Source organism: Anoplophora glabripennis, unplaced genomic scaffold, assembly GCF_000390285.2.
Source record: "Anoplophora glabripennis isolate ALB-LARVAE unplaced genomic scaffold, Agla_2.0 scaffold75, whole genome shotgun sequence".
NCBI classification, from domain to species: Eukaryota; Metazoa; Arthropoda; class Insecta; order Coleoptera; family Cerambycidae; genus Anoplophora; species Anoplophora glabripennis.
Window position 1 is genome coordinate 540,360 of NW_019416255.1, and position 21,117 is coordinate 561,476.

The following is a 21,117-nucleotide window of genomic DNA, read 5'->3' on the forward strand; positions in this document are numbered from 1 at the left end:
AGAACAGCAACACAAACTCAGTTACTATATGCCACGCCATGCATAGATCAACGCAAATACCAACCAGAGGCCTTCAGTTACAGAGTTTCTCCTGAAGCTGAGAACAATATGTCCCTCGAAACGCTAAGTCAAAACCGACGAAGTAATAGTCAGCCCGGATCAGCCATTGAAAAATGTATAATTGAATTCATAATAACAATTGCTGCTCAATAAAAGCTCCTTCAAATACAAAATTTTTTCAGTATAATGCAATGAAGAAAAACTAAAATATTCATGTTGTTAGTGTTCCTGGGTAAATAAGACTGAGTGAAACAATTGCTAGAGCATTCCTTGATCAAAATTAACACAATAGGTTCAATTGATCAATGGTTCAATGGTCCAATGGGCCATAAAATTTGATACTTGTATTTGGATGTAGAATTTACCCATAGTTCATTTCCTTCTTTCATTTAGCTTTTTGTTAATTTTGTCTCAGGAACAACACCATGCAGAAGTTTAGCCGCTATCTAACTTCTTTTAAATTTTACCTCCTTCCATACATTTTATACATTTAAATCGAGCAAATGAAGAATAGAGGATAATTGATAAATGAACAGCAAAACTAGGAGAATGGAACGCAGAGCAACAAATATTCACATATAATACATAATCCATTTACTTATAAATCCATAAAAATATACATAAAATAATATTACTAAACATATAATAAAACATTATTAAAACAACATTATAATAACTTTTCCATAGAAATTCTGGTATTATATAAACCTCCCGGTGTTTTACTAAAACCACTGAATGTTTTAATTAATATTCGTCATCACCTGTAAATGAAGCATCTGCATCTGTGGATTCAAGACTTACTTCCTCGTAGTCCTTCTCTAAAGCTGATAAGTCCTCACGAGCTTCTGAAAACTCACCCTCTTCCATGCCTTCTCCAACATACCTAAGAAACACATACAAATACAATACATATTTTATTCTATTTGTAATAAGGGAACAATTAATTTTTAGATTTCCAAATAGATTTTAACTGCATTTCAAGATTACACATTTAGAGCATCTATATTAGACACTTTGTCAATTATTGGCTAAAATTAAAACAATATATAGTGGATATGTCTCATTTCATTATTCGATTTGATACAACAGTAGTTTCCTTTTTGTCTTCACCCTCAATAGGTAGAAATGTACGACATTTCTGAGAATGAAGACAGAAGGAAAATAAGAAGAGTACATGCAATAACGTTTTTAACGATTTAACATATTCAATTTCATATTTATAAAATATGTTTAAGACTGAGTGTGTTATTTATATTCCAATAAACAGGCTGCTACTTCTAACGACATGCGACACCAAAAACAATTATGCATTTTAAAACCATTGTTGAACCGGGACGTATGTATCAATAAATCTATTGCATATTTAGGTGGTGAAATAGATATAAATTATGAAAAATGATTCTTATAAACTAAATCAATACGAGCATATTTTGGTATGACTAATTTACGTAAATCAAACCAGTTCAATAACCAATCCGATACTGATATATGTTGATATGTGTATAAAGTAAGCTTAAATTTGTAAAATCCCAATCTTAATATTAGGATAAGTACTCATACATTTTTGTTACACAGGTCATACAATGTTATATTTATCTTTGACATATCTACCAATAATTCATTTTATGAACTCAAATTATGTTACTGATTTACTTAGAAAGAAGTAAGCATACGCTTATTTTTACTTTTTATTATTTTTTTCTTTACACACTCGCTTACTAGAGAAACAGAAAAAAACAGAAAATCACGTAGTAGTAGTACACTGTAAAATTGTTGTAATCAATAAAATGTGAAAATTTCAAAAATTTATTTTTTTTCTACAGAGTTGCCTACTTTCCCGAGCTGCACAAAATGAAAATATATTTGCATATACAGGGTGTTCAGTTTTTCTTGGGCAGGTATCAACTTAATTTTATTTAAATGGAAACTTATATTTTTTAAGGCATTATCGAATTCTACGTGAAAAATTAGTGGGACTTTGTGTAAAATATTGATAGTTTTCGAGATAATCGACTTTTCATTATCTTTTCTTATGTTTCGTCACTTCTAGTAGTTGACATAATTATGATTGTATGATAGCTAAAAATTATTTTTTTTCGGGAACTGTAGAGTGAAGATGGCTCTTTCAAAAAACGTATCAAAAGTTGACCTGCGATATACAGGGGGCAAAAAAATCGTGCCAAACCTGATAATTTAAAATTTGAAAAATCTCGACTTTTTCAAATAGAACACCCTGTGTTTTATGATTTCATTAGATACCTTTCTGTAGTCCCTACAATTAGCTTTCCCTATACCTAAGTTGTATAGTTTTTGCAAAAAAAAACATTTTTATGTAAAATACCGGATTTGCGCCCGTTCCTTTGTCGGAAAAAACGCAGTGAGCGCCTGTCTGGCAATAAAATTTGTGACAATCAGTTTACATGTCATTTCGTCTTTTATTGAATATTCACGTGCAAGTTCAGAAAAAGCACTAAACGTGCATACAATGAACTATTCAAAAGAAGAATTAGGAAAATGGTGTATGCCTTAGGAGAAGCTCATAGAAATTGTTTGCTAGCAGCACGTATTTACAAAGCAAATAATCCAGATTTACAGAGATTTCCACGTGCTGACTGTTACCTGGTAGTTTTCTCATAATTCGCAATTGCTGTTCATTCAAACCTTTCCTTCACATTTTCAAAACAGTGGAAATCTATGTAAATTTGGATTATTTGCTTTGTAAATACGTGCTGCTAGCAAAAATTTCCCATATTTTGCTAATTCTTAATCACTGCTTGTAGCGATTTTATGATTTTTTTGATTTTATTTACAAATAAATGGTAACTTTCCATAAAGACTTATTTATTACTCAACTTAAATATCTAAATTTTTCAGTTATTATTTTTTATTTTAAATAGTGTAGCTAGACAACTAATAAATTTAATAAAAATAAATACCCTTACAATATTTTTCCCGACAAAGGAACGGGCGCAAATCCGGTAAGTATTTTACATAAAAATGGGTTTTTTTGCAAAAACTATGCAACTTAGGTATAGGGAAAGCTATTAAAAAATTGTATGGTCTACAGAAAGGCATCTCATGAAATCATAAAACACAGGGTATTTGAAAAAGTCGAGATTTTTCAAATTTTAAATTATCAGATTTGGCACGATTTTTTTGCCCCCTGTATATCGTAGGTCAACTTTTGATACGTTTTTAGAAAGAGCCATCTTCACTCTACAGTTCCTGAAAAAAAATAATTTCTAGCTGTCATACAATCATAATTATGTCAACTACTAGAAGTGACGAAACATAAGAAAAAATAATGAAAAGTCGATTATCTCGAAAACTATCAATATTTTAATAGGGATCATAACACAAAGTCTCGTTAATTTTTCACGTAGAATTCGATAATGCAATAAAAACATAGGTTTCTATTAAAAAAAAAATAAGTTGGTACCTGCCCAGGAAAAACTGAACACCCTGTATATGCAAATATACTTTCATTTTGTGCAGCTCGGGAAAGTAGACAACTCTGTAGAAAAAAATTAAGTTATATCTTTTATTAACCTAGATATTGGACTTCGCGCACTAGGTGGACACGGGGTACCTATACTTACCAATGAACAAATGCTCGTTTTCCGTACATTAAATCAAATTTACAATTTAATCTGGCCCAAGCTTCCGCTATAGCTGTAGTATTTGACAGCATACACACAGCTCTTTCAACCTAAAAAAACACGAGCAAAAATAATTAGGGTCATGGATTCCGTTTGCGATTATACAGTATTTTGACATTAAATACACGAATAGCTAAAAATTTGAACAAAGAAAGTTAACTCACTTTCGCTAAATCTCCATTGGGTACAACTGTAGGAGCCTGATAGTTAATTCCAACTTTAAATCCAGTGGGGCACCAGTCCACGAACTGAATATTTCTCCTGCTTTTAATAGAGGCAATTGCGGCATTGACATCTTTTGGAATAACGTCTCCTCTGTACAACATGCAACAGGCCATGTATTTCCCGTGCCTAGGATCACATTTGACCATCTAGTGTCAATAAAAAGAAGTTCATCTCATAGTTTTTGATACCGTAGTGTAGCATGAATTTAATAAAACTTTCCAATCATTTAAAAATTTTGAACCAACATTTGTTGTTCAATGCATGGAAGATTCAATGGTGACTGATATAGATACCGTACGCGCCTAAAGTATGGAATAAATTCAGTAAAAACGAAACAATTTTTTTTTGGGAAAAATCCTCGAACAGGTCGATTTTTAATTTAAAAAATACATATTTTAGCATAAAAGGCGATTTTCAACCGTCATTTGTTTTCGAGTAATGACGTCATCCACATTTTTTTTTAAATACTAACCCCCTATTTTTTTTTTATTCTAAAAGATCGTTTCATTGTCGATCCGACAGTATTAAAATGTTGCCATCTTACATAGGAAAGTTTTCGAGTAAATGACGATTGAATGTTAGAAAACGCAAATCAATTAAAATAAAGCATAAACGTTATCAAATTTAGTTTTTCGAAATGCCTGAAGTTTTTTATGGATCACGTAGGTGTAAATCTTTACAAAGTGTCACTGTCATACCGACTTTCTAAGTATTGTAAGCGATATAAAAATTATTGTTGAATTTAAAGTATTATGGCACATTTAACTGTCACACAAAGAATTGAAATTTTAATTCTTATCGGATGCGGGGATAAGACTAGAACGCAGCAGGAAGTTTGCGATTTATTTAATGAAAAACATCCAGATCGCCGTATCAGCCAATCAACAGTCAGTAAGATAGAATCTAAATTTAGAGAAACTGGCAATGTTGTAGATATTCCAAAACCTGAACGTCCAAGCGTTAGTGAAGATCATAAACAGAACATTTTGATAAGTATGGTAGATAATCCTCATAATACTTCACGATTGGCTGCATTAAACAATGAAATTAGTCAGAGCAAATACTTTTTTCAGAGGAGGCCACGTTTTGTCTCAATGGTACAGTGAACCGTCAAACTTGCAGGTATTGGAGTCGGAAAAATCCTCATTGGATGACAGAGACATATACCCAACACCCACAGAAATTAAATGTGTGGGCTGGAATAGTTGGCAACAGAATAGTAGGGTCTTTCTTCTTTGAAGGAACCCTCACAGGAGAAAGATATTTAGAGTTTTTACAAAATGACCTTGTTCCAGAGCTTGCAGTAATTTTTCCTAACAATAATGACCCTGATATTCCTGATGACACCATATGGTTTCAGCAAGACGGTTCACCCCCGCACTATGCGCGCCCTGTTCGAGATTTTCTGGACAATTGTTTTCCTAGGAGGTGGATCGGCAGACGAGGACCGATAGAATGGCCCGCGAGATCCCCAGATCTTACACCCCTGGACTATTTCTTATGGGGCTACTTAAAGTTCAAAGTGTACGTTAATAGACCACATAATTTAGAAGAACTCCAAAATTGTATTATAGATGAAATACACAGAGTTACCCCAGAAATAATTCATAATGTGCAAGAAGAATTTCTACACAGACTTGCGTATTGTCAAGAAGTCGGTGGGTGGCAATTCGAACACTTAATTTAGGTAGAAAACTTAATGAATTGTATTTGCTTGACGTAGGAATTGTCATTTTCTTAATGAATAAAATTTACGTTTTCTAACATTCAATCGTCATTTACTCGAAAACTTTCCTATGTAAGATGGCAACATTTTAATACTATCGGATCGACAATGAAACGATCCTTCAGAATCAGGAAAAAAAAATAGGGGATTGCTATTTAAAAAAAATGTTGATGACGTCATTACTCGAAAATAAATGATGGTTGAAAATCGCCTTTTATGCGAAGATATGTATTTTTTAAATTAAAAATCGACCTGTCCGAGGATTTTTCCCAAAAAAAAACTTGTTTCGTTTATACTGAATTTATTCCATACCTTAGGCGCGTACGGTATAAAGACAACATGTCAGTTGCACAGCTGTGGACAGTAAAATCATCCTTTTAATATAAAGAACCGAGACGTTAAAATCTTATCTGTTTAAGTCGGGATTCTGAGCTCGATGCATTTTGTTTCAAATGTTTTATTCATTTAAAAAAGTGTTAAAAGGTAAGGTGTTCACAAAATGGTTTTCTATGGTTAAGATTTACAGATTGTATAGACCTAAATCAAATTTAATTTAATCAGACTTTAATTTAAAGGTCGACATTTCATAGTTTTCGATAATGTGTCAAAATTATTATTATTTGTTGAAAAATAACATTAAAAGGTTCTTTATAATATGGTTGAATCAAATGGACCGATCGAACATAAGCACTTAGTAGTCTCAAAAGAGTTCTTAAAGAGGTGTCTGTCAGTACCAAACACCTTTTGACATTTTTTAAAAACTTCTACACTCTGCGTTTCGAAAATACAGTATTTTCGAATTGAAAAATATTGGAAACAGGTTAGCAGAATTCTCTAAAGCAAAATCGCGTTTGCATTGAACATTAAGTATCGAAAACATTTCATTGTCCACAGCTGTACTGTTTGTCAGTCTCAAACTTAAGAATAAATATTGAAAAACCATTTGCTGTTAATATAAAATAAAAAATAAGAATTAAAATTTAAATAAACAATTGGATTTCCTTTAAATTGTAAAAATAAATTACCTGGTTAGACGGTTCAAAACAGGCGTTTGTTATTTCAGAAACACACATCTGTTCATGGTAAGCTTTGTCTGCAGAAATAATTGGAGCGTAGGTTACCAGTGGAAAATGAATTCTAGGATATGGTACCAGATTTGTTTGAAATTCTGTCAGATCAACGTTCATAGCTCCATCAAACCTGTAAAATATTATTATTATTTCCACTAAACCGATTTAAATTAATTAAATTAACTAATTTACTTAATTTAATTAATGGAAGAAAATTGTGTTACTTGCAAGTTAGTATAGTAATATGAAAATTATATTTATTAATAATGTACATTATGACAAAAGTTATTAATGTGGAATTATGTGGAGGTGTTATTCTTGATCTTTTCCTTGAATGAATCTCCATAATTGGGTGTAATTAAATTTAGTGTCTATTTCTACTAATGTTGTTTTGACCTCAGTTATAAAGTTAATGCTGTGACACATTTAGTTTGACATACTTAACCGAGATGTCCTTTGCAGTCTCTTTAAATAAAATTTAAATGGAAATGCAGGATAGTCCTCAAGTTCGTTCCCACAACAATTTCCAAGGAAAAGTTCCTGTGAACTTTTATTTAAATAGTTTAATTTTAGAGTGCTAAGGTTTTTGAAAGTATTCCATCTACGCAAATATCGCCAAAGACTTTTGACTTAGATAAAGAGAATTTGGGCTGGCAAAATAAAGGCAGGTTGGAAATAAATTGATTTGAAGAAATTATATAACCGTTGACGAATACACTGGCAAACTGTCAGTAAGAATCTTAGAATTTCGGAGCCACTGGGTATTTTGGAAATTTCATTAAGTAGTCCGTTTTACTAGAATTATGAACTATTAAAAACGAATTTTTGAAATTGCCATTTTTTTAGCTTGAAATAAAATAATCCGTTGGATAAATTGAAAATAATTATGAAATTGTTCATTTCACACTTTATGTCAATGACTTTTTGGGAATTTCAATGATTACATTGTGTTTTAAAATTATTTTCGATTTATTCGGTTGTATAGTAAGATTATCTTGAACAAAAGAGGAGGTACTCTTTCATTGAAATAAATTGTACATTTAATTTCCAAAATACTCGGTATCGTTGAAACTTGGGGTCCTTAGTGACGGTAGGTTTATTAATTCACGTCAAACAAATTTCCAGATGTTTGCATATTGATATTTTTCAAAAACTTGTATCTCGAAAACTAGTCCGTACAAGATATGTGTTTGTAGAAATATTTTCATCAAAATAAACTTGGAATCATTCTCTTTATTATCAGAACATATTTCAGGGTACTTCATTTTCTTTCTTCGGGGAGAAAAGAAACGCTCAGATAGGCCAATTTTTCATCTGATCAAAGCACACTACGTTGTAAACATTTCATCCATATTGTAAGCGCTCTTTATATGAGAGCTACAACTTTATTTTTTTAATAACAAAGAGGTTGAGTGGCGCCCTAGTTGTATGGAGAGTTTATTAATTGGTAAGCATTAAAATAATATAAAATTAATTGAATTTAATTTTCGAGAAATTATGAAATAAACTTTTATATTTACTTAAAAATTATTTAACTTTTGTGAGAACTGATTAAATGCATGATGCGGTTCTCAATGTTCTTCCAGTTATCAAAATTAGGTTTTCTGCAAGTTTTTTTAGAATAATGTACATTTTTCAACAGTGCTTTTCCTTAATAGGAAAATTTAAAGACAGAGGTATTGAAATCTAATTTTCGAACGGTATATCACTATTTCACTGTACATGTCGTAATTTTCAACGTGTTTCTTGAGTTTATTTTAATCAAATTTATTCTTGCCACAAAAGGATCTGTGAATGACTGTTTTCATGAAATTTTAGCGCAAAAATGAATTTAATTAGTTTATAATTTTTTTGATAGGTCGCAAAATAGTCTAATAAATAAAGAAAACATTAAGATTATGCCATAAATAAATTATATCAGAAAAAATAGGATTCATCGCCACCAACTACAACTTTACCTCAAAGACGCGGTGGTAGATGAAACAATCTGCCCAATCAACCGATTTAGGTTGTCATATCCTGGTCTAGGTATGTCCAAATTTCTTCTGCATATATCGTAAATGGCTTCATTGTCCACCATGAAAGCGCAGTCCGAATGTTCTAGAGTTGTGTGAGTGGTCAAAATGGCATTGTATGGTTCTACGACAGCGGTTGCGATTTGAGGAGCTGGATATACTGCAAATTCCAGTTTGCTTTTCTTTCCGTAGTCAACTGACAGTCGTTCCATGAGGAGTGAGGTAAATCCTAAAGAAATTTGATGCAATTTTTATTAGGAAAGTATTATTTATATGTATTTTTAAAATNGCGATATAGCGCTTTGACAGATGACGTTTAAGTTCATTTGCTATACGCTACGCCCTACGTCCAAATTTTCAGAACCAACTTGACCACGTTTTTATTTGAACGCTCGTTATAATAAGATTATCTTGAACAAAAGAGGAGGTACTCTTTCATTGAAATAAATTGTACATTTAATTTCCAAAATACTCGGTCTCGTTGAAACTTGGGATCCTTAGTGACGGTAGACTTATTAATCCACGTCAACAAATTTCCAGATGTTTGCGTATTGATATTTTTCAAAAACTTGTATCTCGAAAACTAGTCCGTACAAGATATGTGTTTGTAGAAATATTTTTCATCAAAATAAACTTGGAATCATTGTATTTAATATCAGAACATATCTCAGGGTACTTATTTCATTTTATTTCTTTGGGGAGAAAAGAAATGTTCAGATAGGCCAACTTTTCATTTGATCAAAGCACACTACGATGTAAACATTTCATCCACATTGTAAGCGCTCTTTATAAGAGAGCTACTTTATTTTTTTAATAAGCAAATTGAGTGGCACCCTAGTTGTATAGAGAGTTTATTATGTAAATGGTAAGTATTAAGACAACATAAAATTAATTCAATTTAATTTTCGAAAAATTATGAAATAATCTTATATATTTACTTCAAAAATATTTAACTTTTGTGACAACTGGTTAAATGCAGGATTTGGTTTCTCTATGTTCTTCCAGTTATCAAAAATAGGTTTTCTGAAAGATTTTTAGAATAGTGTTTGTACATTTTTCAACAATGCTTTCCCTTGATAGGAAAATTTAAAGACAGTGGTATTGAAATCTGATTATATTTTTGACCATTTTTTTAAAATTACTGTGGAAATTCCTCATTTACGGCAAACCTTTTTTCCAAAATTTGTCGATAACGAACTATTTGTCTAAATTTTAATTTCATTATTATCTTAATTAAACAATTTTAAACCCTTTCAAGTGAAGTTAGGTAATCAATGTAGTTTCCAATTTTAAAAAATTGGAGTCGTAGGTTCATATAGAGACAATAAGAATAAAATTTTATCATGTCGTGCTTTGATCAAATCAAAACTCGATATATTCAAGCATTTTTTATGTAGTGAAAATAATATTTGAACGGTATTTCACTATTTCATTGTACGTATCGTAATTTTCAACGTGTTTCTTGAGTTTATTTTAATCAAATTTATACTTGCCACAAAAGAATCTGTGAATAATTGTTTTCATGAAGTTTTAGCGAAAAAATTAATTTAATTAGTTTTTGATAGGCCGCAAAATAGTCTAATAAATAAAGAAAACACTAAGATTATGCCATAAATAAATTATATCAGAAAAAATAGGATTCATCGCCACCAACTACAACTTTACCTCAAAGACGCGGTGGTAGATGAAACAATCTGCCCAATCAACCGATTTAGGTTGTCATATCCTGGTCTAGGTATGTCCAAATTTCTTCTGCATATATCGTAAATGGCTTCATTGTCCACCATGAAAGCGCAGTCCGAATGTTCTAGAGTTGTGTGAGTGGTCAAAATGGCATTGTATGGTTCTACGACAGCGGTTGCGATTTGAGGAGCTGGATATACTGCAAATTCCAGTTTGCTTTTCTTTCCGTAGTCAACTGACAGTCGTTCCATGAGGAGTGAGGTAAATCCTAAAGAAATTTGATGCAATTTTTATTAGGAAAGTATTATTTATATGTATTTTTAACATTGTAGGTTTCGAAATTGAAAAATTAAAAATGTAGTACAGTACGTGCAATAACACTGCCCTACGGAAAAAAATCAATGTGTCATTTTGATGGAAATCATTAGAATCGGTTCTAAGATGGTGAGATGGTGATTCTCGTATCCATGAGATCTGGTTTTGATGATTTTAAGGACATGCAAATCAATTCTTAATTGAGAAGTTGGTCCTACAGACTCTCAGCTTGCAACCTTGGCATAACTGGATATTTCACATCCAGCTGCCTCAGAATATGATGGAAATGGTCACAGTACTCCGAAAGAGGATGTGTTTCGTGATCCATCCTACAGTATTCAGAGGTTTTACCTTCAAAAAACAAGAGTTGAGCTTGAAGTAACTTTGAAACTGGTCTTCAAGGCCAAATCCAAGATCACCAGAGGGCGCTCCTCAATGATCCAAACAACTTTTGTAGAGATCATTTTCCCGATATTCTGACGAGATACCGACCTCAGAAGTTCGAGAGGGAGATTTGACCTTTAAACAATCGTGAAAATGAAAAACATAACTCGACCATATCTTCGAACGTAGAATTTCTCGCTATTTCAGAATCTGGCGCAAGAAATTGCAGTATCAACAAACAGTAACATTGAACATGAGGTAATATTGTCAAGCGGACACCGGATTCAGTGACATATGGGTATGGTCTATCACACATTGATTTTTTCCCCATAAGGCTGTGTAATTAAAGAAACATTTGTGTTATTTCGTTTTATTTTACGTTATTTTTTGTTATGTATATATTTTTTTTTATTAAAATTATCTAAGTTTGAATATTAGAAAAGAAAAATTAAATTAGGCAAATACTGTTTACCATAAAATACTTTCTGTAATGATATCTAGAAGAATATTAACTGATTAAATTATGCTCAAGCTTTTAGTACAACAAAAGTTTTTTTTTTGAAAACTAAGTTATAATAATTTCTAATAAAAGTGACACATAATCTACTAGTACATAAATATGAGTTTTTCTTCTGTGATTTAAGTACCTATTTAAATGTCAACTATATTATTTATATTCCCGTTGTAGCTATCTCTTTTAATTATTTATAGTTGGAATTTGACCAACTTTCTATTGCAATTGTTTCTTTGTATGTATTGATACATAATAATAAGAGACGTGTCTTCTACGTTAAGTAAAAATATTAAGTTAAATTTCATTCTAAATATTTCCCTAAATTCTCGTCAAATAAAGTTATTATATAAGTACTTTTTGATACCGAATACATAGAAAAGCTAAAAAATATCTCTACAGGCAATTTTTATTTCTTTCACATGTATGATGTATCTATAAAATACATTTAAAGTTAATTAAATAGTTTGAAGTTTAATATTTAATAGTTTAAAATGTTTTAAGAGTTTATTTAAACTTAATAAGAATTAGAAATTTAAGGAATAATAGATAACTAAAAAAATCAAGATATGTTATTTTAACAAATGCATGTGACTTTGTTAATAACTTTAGTTAATAGGTAAGTATACAGGGTGTATCCTAAGTATACGCCATAAATTAAAGAGGTGATTCCTTGGATCATTTTAAGCCCAAAAGCCTTAAAGTTACTGGTTTCCAAGAAAGGGGGCGTTCAACCTTTTGAAAAATATTACATTTTTTCAATTATCTTTGAAGTTGTTTGACGTAGATTGGCGAACCTTGGGGAAATGATATGACTAATTAAAGGTAATAATTCGGTATATTTCTATAAAAATCTGTCGAACCAGTAGCGGAGATTCAGGGGATATTTGTCATTAAATCCCTCAGAAAACCCCATAGGCACGTTTAATTTACTGTCAAATGTTTTAATAAATAAGGATTCATGCATTTTCTTCACTTTTCGAGTTATAATTTTTTTTGTTCATATTTAATTTTAAAATGTCTAATAGATATTTCATGGTTTAAAAAGAATAAAACACCAGTAGAAAATGAAGCAGATTTAAGGCAACGAATCATAAATGGATGTCAGCAAGTCAGACAAATGCCAGCAAACTGAAAATGTCCACCACTAGTAGCAACACAAACGACGAGCCTTCGTCTCAACGACTGTAGTACATTTTCAAAAATTGCTGGCATTTCTCTGACTTGCTGACATCCATTTAAGATTCGTTGTCTTAAATCTGCTTCATTTTCAATTGGTGTTTCATTTTTTTCTTTAAACCATGAAATCCCTATTAAAAATTATTTTAAAATTAAACATGAACAAAAAAAATGTTTATTATTATATAATTATAAACACGAAAATGGTTTACTGTGTGAAGAAAATGCAATTAAAAATGTGACAGTAAATTAAACTCGCCTATTAATTTCTGAAAATCCAGTGTCGTAATTTTTCTGAGGGTTTTAAAGACAAAGCATTTCTGAATCTCCACCACTGGTTGACAGATTTATATAGAAAAGTGCCGAATTATTACCTATAATTAGTTACATCATTTCCCCAAGTTTCGTCAACCTACGTCTGCCAACTTCGGAGATAGATAACTGAAAAAATGTGATATTTTTCAAAAACTTTAACGCCCTCTATCTTTGCCAGTAACTTTAAGGCCCTGGTTTATTTGGGCCTAAAAAGGCCTGAAGAATCACGCCCTTAATTTATGACATAGACTTAGGATACACTCTGTATAACTACGTCTAAGAGAAAAAATTGTTTCGTTAAAATTGACAACCAGAAATAATTAAGATATACCGTGAGTCTTTACTAATTCCATTTCTGTAAAAGGTGAGATAGCAATTTAATAGTTTTCTAATTTTATGTCCTGGTACAAAATAGAGTTTTTATAAATTCAATAAATTTTATGTTTAACATTTCAACAAAAATCCCAATTCGTTAATTTAATTTCTTGAATTTATTTATGTCAAAGTAATTCATTCTAAGTAGGTATTAAATAATATTATTATTATTATGTTATACGTATAACCTAGTAAATCTCATAAACTTAGTATAGCTTATTAAGTGTCTCCCAAAGTAGATAAAGACACAGAAGAATACTTAGCAGATAGTTACCTGAACCGGTTCCTCCACCAAAGGAATGGAAAATAAGGAAACCTTGGAGCCCTTCGCACTGATCAGATAGTTTCCGTACCCTATCGCAAACTTTATCAATTATTTCTTTGCCTACGGTATAATGTCCTCTGGCATAGTTGTTGGCGGCATCTTCTTTTCCAGTAATTAGTTGCTCGGGGTGATACAAATTTCTGTATTCGCCAAGGCGCACAGAATCTAGAAAATTAAATACTTTTTAGTTAAATTTGTAAACATATGTTCCAACGAAAAGTGATCACCCTAATTAATTAGAAAGTATCTAGTAATTTTTAGAAAACTTATGGAAAAAGAAAGTATGTTTACAAACATTGAAAAAATGAATTAAAAAAAAAATAGATGGCAGTTTATTTACCTTTCATTTTACTGTCATTTCTATAATTAAAGTGACGTGTAGTCGTATTGTAAAATTACTTTAAATGTCCTGCTATTGCATGTAATATTACTTTGTGATTATACGGTACAAAAAGTATACAATGTAAATTTTATAATCACCTGCAAAATTGCAAAGTAGGCACAAACACAGACACACAAAGTAAATATTTCATAGTAATTAGCAATTTTTTATTTCATTATAGTAGGTAAGTTCTAGGGAGAAACATGTTTATAATACTCAATTTTAATAAAAAATTGTTGACAAACCTAATTCAAGTATGATTTTCATAAAGCTCTCATACCATAAAAATAAAATTTAAAATTAATATGAACTTCATGAATTTATTAAAAAATGTGTTAAATCTTTTACATGTGTAACTTTACTGTATGCCTATGTGTGTCCACGAAGGGAGCTGAATTGAGGAAAATTTTGTTATTTTTTATTTTATGAACAAGCTGTACTTGCAAAAAAATCTATTTCTCTTCAAAGGGAGATGTTTCCACCACAAAGGGATGTGTATAAATGTAGTGACATTCCTAAGATGTTAAGAGTAGCAAAATTTTAAGTTGTAATTTTTTTTGTTGGTGGCGTTATTAATAATTATTTTTAACGGTCCAAAATTTAAAAATTTTCCTAAATTTCAGTTTCAAAAAGTTCCAAAGTTTTGGCCGTTTTGAGAAGACAAATTTTTTATTTCACAAATTCTGCTTTTTTAATGTAGTGTTTGTGTTCATCTATTCTTATTTGTACAGATTGAGTGGTCTCTCCAGCATAATGTTTATTGAGAGGCGTATTTGACAACGTAGTCCGTAAAGTCCGTATTAGTTGTCTGAAAAACTATTCTACTACTAAATTTGTTACTTATTCTCCTTACTTTTTCCGATAATACGGCAATATATTGAATTTTTATTATGGATGTAATTTCCCTTTGTCGTCTCACAGAATTTGTTTTACTTTCAATGTTATTAAAAACTGATTCCAAAAAATTTTCAGGGTACTGATTGTTCATTCATTAGTACCTATATTTTTAATAGATTAATTCATTATTAAAAATTGCATGTTTGTAGAAATTAATTTAGCTCTGTCATACAAATATTTAATTACACCTTCATATCAGTTGGAATCATCATTCCAATTAAAATTTATATATTATGTTAATATGAGTTGGTTTCTTACAAACATTTGTTTCTAAATAATTTCCATTTTTTGAATTAAAATATTAAGAAAGGGTAAGTCTATTTCCAAAGTTTTAATTACTGGTTCCTTTTTATTAATACTATCTAGACAAAAAATAACGAGCGTTCAAATAAAAACGTGGTCGAAGTTGGCTCTGACACATTGGACGTAGGGAGTAGCTTATAGCGACCAACTTAACCTCATTTCTCAACGAGCTGTATAGCAGCTGTCAGTTTCAATAACGTTAATGACTATATAACTTTATTTTAAAGAATAATCGTGATAACAATAACAAACAATTAAAGGAGCTGCGGAAAGTGTCCCCCTCCTTGTTATAACAATAAATTAAAGCAGCTGCTGAAAGTGTCCCCCTCCTTGTTCCAAGCACTTTTCACACCTGTTCCTCAAAGAATTAAAGACATTTTCTAAGATGCTCGGGGTATTGTTAATTTCACGAATCTTGTCTATAAGTCGAGCCTGCAGATGGTTTAAATCAGGAATAGGCAGTTCAAAAATAGTGTTTTTAAGGTAAGGCCACAAAAAGAAATCACACGGCGTAATATCACATGACCTCGGTGGAAATTCATGTTCAGCATTGAGACTTATTAGTCGATTTTGGAAAACTTCCCTCAACATATTCATCGTCTCGCCTGCCGTATGTGCCCTTGCGCCATCTTGTTGAAAGTAAAAGTTTGTAATTTCGTTTTCTTCCAGCTGGTTAACAAAAGGAGCGATAATTTCTTCTCTATACCTTTGCGCAGTAAGAGTACCATTAAAAAAAATAGGTCCATAAATCCTCCTTCGATTGAGAGCACACCAAACTCCAATTTTTTGAGCGTGTAGAGGGCCCTCGACAAAAAAGTTATCTGGTTTTTCAGAAGACCACATTCTCATATTCTGTGAGTTTACGTAACCACTTAAATGAAACCAGGCTTCATCAGAAAAAAAGGTGATATTATGAAGTTCACCGTAGTTGTTTAAAAACCATTCACAAAATACAGCCCGTCGCGGAAAATCAACTTCATGAAGTTCTTGCTGACAAGTTAAACGATAGGAGAACAAACGCAAATCTTTTTTTAACACTGTGTGGCAGGTACCGACTGATACTCCCACCATTTGTGATAAAACACGTACAGAAGTTCTTGGCGCATTTTCCATTATTTGTTGGACATTTTCTTTTAATTCTTCAGTCCGCTTTTTAGGTCGGCCGCTTCCTTCTTTTCTTGTTACACTGCCCGTTTCACGAAAAACATTAACACAACGCTGAACTGCACTTTGAAAAATTTTGTACTCAACAACGCCGGGAAATTGATTTTGAAATTCTATGAAACATTCCTCAATAGAATACTTCCATATTCCATCAATCTTGCGTCCATTTCTAAAGTAGGACTCTATGATAAACACTTTTTGTTCTTGAGAAAACACCATTTTAAACGCTTTTTAAAACGAAAATATTCAAATTGATAGCGGCGATATAGCGCTTTGACAGATGACGTTTAAGTTCATTTGCTATACGCTACGCCCTACGTCCAAATTTTCAGAACCAACTTGACCACGTTTTTATTTGAACGCTCGTTATTATATTTTCCAATGGCAAAAGGTTAAATAACAAAAATATCACATATATTTCACCACCAAAGCTCTTACATCTCCAATTTTCATCGATTAATAATGCAGAATAATATTTTTACACGAACAAGTTTGAAATAAGATATTAATAAAGTCATTAATATTAACATATTTATTTCATTAAGTAATTAATAATTAATATTGGTGGAGCCAATGTTTAGGGAACTTTCTTCACCAATACCAACCGTGCAATGGGTTGCGTAAGCTCGACAGTCACGTCGCTTGTAAACATTTATGAATTTAAACGTATTGTACAAAGTAATCATCACCATGTTCTTCATATAGGTATTGGGGGCTTTCAAAGCGTGTACAATATTTCTAAACACATCTGAAATCAACGATAGTCGTTAGCAAACTAATTCTTTAGCGACGCTGATTTTAGATGCTCTTATATAAATATATTAAAGGATTAAGAATAGGTAAGCTAGCTAGCTATTCTACAGGACACCTACTTTGAGTCCACTTTCCACGAAATTAAGTACATAAGAATTACTTAAGGCTTAGGGTACCTCATCTTGTCGAAAAATAGGTTGTTTTACAGGATATTATTGTCTCCTAGTGTTTGGAAGATATGAAGTTTGATGGGAAAAGAACCATATAGAGTGGCCAGCCAAGTTATTTAATCTTAACCCCTTAAACTCATTTTTCTTAGCAACATCCGAAATCTGGTAGTTGCGATAAATCCCTTAGATAGGACTTGAACCAGGACAACGGATATAAGTCGTTGACTCTAGATATGTGACTTTATATTTTCAATAATTTATATAGTCTTCTTTCCTCTCTTTTCAACTCTAGAGAAAAATGAGCTAAATAAAGTTCAAAGCTTACAAGTACGTAGATAATAGAAAAACGCCTTAAAATGAACATCATTAGACCACTTCTCCCATTAATTTTTGTAAAGAATATAAAATATACAACTTTTAAAATCATTTTAATGGGATTCTTTGTAAATAGATCAATGTATTTCAAATAAAAATGGATATTCAGTATTTAACCATATTTATATAAACTGATGACTTAAATTTGTTATAAGTACACAGTCGATAATAGATATAGCACTTTGCAAAGTTAACACACGAAATTGGTCAGCATTAGTTGTAACTCATCTATTTGCCTCTGACTGATTTGATGTCAAAACATGTAAAAAATAGTAGTTTACAAAGAAAATTGGTTACAATGAAGTTGCAACTACAAAACCATAAATGGTTAAATATGTATTTATTAGTGTAGTGCCTGATTTATTTAATATTGAATACATTTTGAGTAAGTATTTTTGCAGACATATTTAACCATAGAATTTAATAAAATTGTGTACCTATATTTCTCTATTGGTCCAATCAGACCAACATCATACCCAAGACGTGGAAACATACCTTTGTAATTTAATTAAGTCTAAATTAGCAAATAAAGACAATTTAAAATTACAATGTATGCAGCCATTCTTCCGGAGAGCATGAATATATATTGTTGAACGAGCGGAAGTTGAGTTCAACAGACTGTTGCTGTCAAAGGACATTTTACGAACGTGTTACAGGTATATTTTGCTACGTTATATAATGTCGTAAATGTCAAATAATTTACTTACACGGCGATTACACTTTATGTCTTGTTAAATATGTTTTCTTATAATATACTGCGTGTCCAATTAGTGCGTCTTTCCTTATGCTTTGGATTTAAATTTATTGAATATTCGAAATGTCGCTCGTGATGGCACATTTGATTTGTTATATTAACTATACAAAAATAATTCAACATTATCATAAGAGAGACTCACTTGAGAAATTTTTGTTATGCAATCATACTACTATTGAATAAACAGAGTTGCACGGAGATCTGTGATATATGAATTTTGATATTTTAATACGAAAAATACTTTTATTTATGCAAATTGTCAATGTTCCCTTATTATCACCATATAGGTAGGAAAAACAGTGACATAGATGTTAAAGTGGGAGTATCAAGAGACGAAAGTATAAATATCAAGATTTGAAGTTAATGTATAATAAACACAGAGGTACCTGCAGCATTTTGAATATTGAAATCACTATTTATACAGGGTGTTTACTAAAAAATGGGCCATACTTTAAGGCTAGCTTCCTTGGATGAAAATAAGATAATTTCCTTAAGAAGTTAGGCCCGAGAAAGTAGTTTTCTTATTTCACTTTTTTTCGATAATTTATTTATTATTTTGGTAATTTTACTAAAATTTTTGAAAAAGTAAGTTTTTTTGTGTTGTAAACACGAATACCTATCTGCTTATTTTTGCTATAAATATACAGGGCGTCAGGGCGTTCTGAGCGCCTTTGCCACTATATTGTTCTCTTCAGATTTTTTTAAGGACCGATATTTTTTGGAAAATGATTAGTTATTTTAAAACAGCATAACAGAAGCTAGCATTATTTTGTTATAAAACAAAAGGTTGTCTGTACATTGTCTTTGTTAGATATACTTTTTTCGTTCCAAAAATTAGAGATGTACGATCAGGTATCAAAACCTGAGATATAAATGGTTTCAGAGGTTGTTAAATATCCAGGACTATTTTTTTTATACGTAACAAATAATGTAAAAAAGAATTGTAATTTTGTCAAAAACGTACAAAACTGTGTTCGTTCTCGGATTCCTAAAAACCTATCTGAATGATGAAATTTTTTCACTAAATAAACCTGTAATAATAGGTACTTCTCTAATTTTTTCTCAAAAATATTGTCACATTTGATAATATAAAAAAGGAATATTTAAAACTGAAAATATACTTACAGCTTTTAAATGTATGTATCTAAGTTAACTGATATAATAATGTAGATTGAATATATTTTTCTTTTATTATTTTTATAGTACAAAATGTTTGATTAAAAATAGGAGTAGATATTCTTGCAATATCACTACTTGACTTGGTGTAAGGGGGTATTTAGAACTTTGTATCGTTTGTTCAGTACACAATAACCGATATATAAAAACGTCTGCTTCTGCATTTTATCGATATATTTTTAAAAAATCTCTTAATAAAAATAATAAATAAATGTTTCGAAAAATATACCTTATTTCATCAACTTATTATATTGTGCATTAACTACTGAAGGCATAGGAATTAATATATAATTTCTATTAAGATTTATAATTTATAATTATCCTATAATTGTTTAGTATAGAAACAGTTTGACGTATTAAAAAAATAATACAAATACTGATACTAAATATAAAAATACTATATAAAAATACTGATTAATAAAAATTATTGTCTAATATTTACCGATTACAGTGGGTTCCAAGTCGACAAAAATTGATCTAGGTACGTGTTTGTTTGAGCCAGTTGTGCTGAAAAATGTTGTGAAACTCGAATCGTTCGATTTAGCGTTTTCATCGAAATATCCATCTTTCTTCAAATGGTGTTCCAGGCAATAAAGTTCCCAACAAGCATTACCTATTTGCACCCCAGCTTGACCAACGTGGATTGAAATTACTTCACGCTAAAAATTAAATTTATATAATTAGTACGCGCATTATTTATAAAGTTATTTAAACAATTTAATTATTTGATGAAACTACTCGTAATTACATTTTTCTAGTAGTTTTTTAGTACAGCAGATTAAAAACAGTTTTAACTAAAAGCCTTTCGATGTAAGGATCCGTCAAAATTTGTTTTTTTAGTAAACTTAGAAGTAAATATAGTGATATCGGCATATAACTATAAAACACATTTCAAAACGTGCATTAATATATTGAAAGATTTTCTGTTTTCGTTTTGAAATGTATATATGGGACATACTACGAGTCAGTACATATAAGAAAAATATATTCCTACAGTTTAGCTGTTTAGCACATAACTAGTTTCGTGGATTTCCTAAAAATTTTGCACTGTTACTTTTTATTCCATTAATTGAGGCATTATTTTGCATAATTATTCTGTTTCATAAGACTATTTCTCTTTTTTCCTATTCTAAAAACACGGGTATAACAAATTACAATAACAAATCCGGCAATAACACACATTCATATTTAATAAATTTCTTATTAGTTATTCGTCCTTGACAAATCTTTCTTAGGTTGGAATTTATTCGGAAATTTTTTTTTGAGAATCAACCAACCTAGTTAAATAAAAATTAATTGTT

At 30.8% G+C, this 21,117-nt stretch overlaps 1 pseudogene; it reads right to left on the minus strand.

Annotated features, from left to right (window-relative positions):
* Positions 1 to 804: 804 nt before the first annotated feature.
* On the minus strand, positions 805 to 20,894 carry LOC108903373 (annotated as a pseudogene).
* Positions 20,895 to 21,117: the final 223 nt, after the last annotated feature.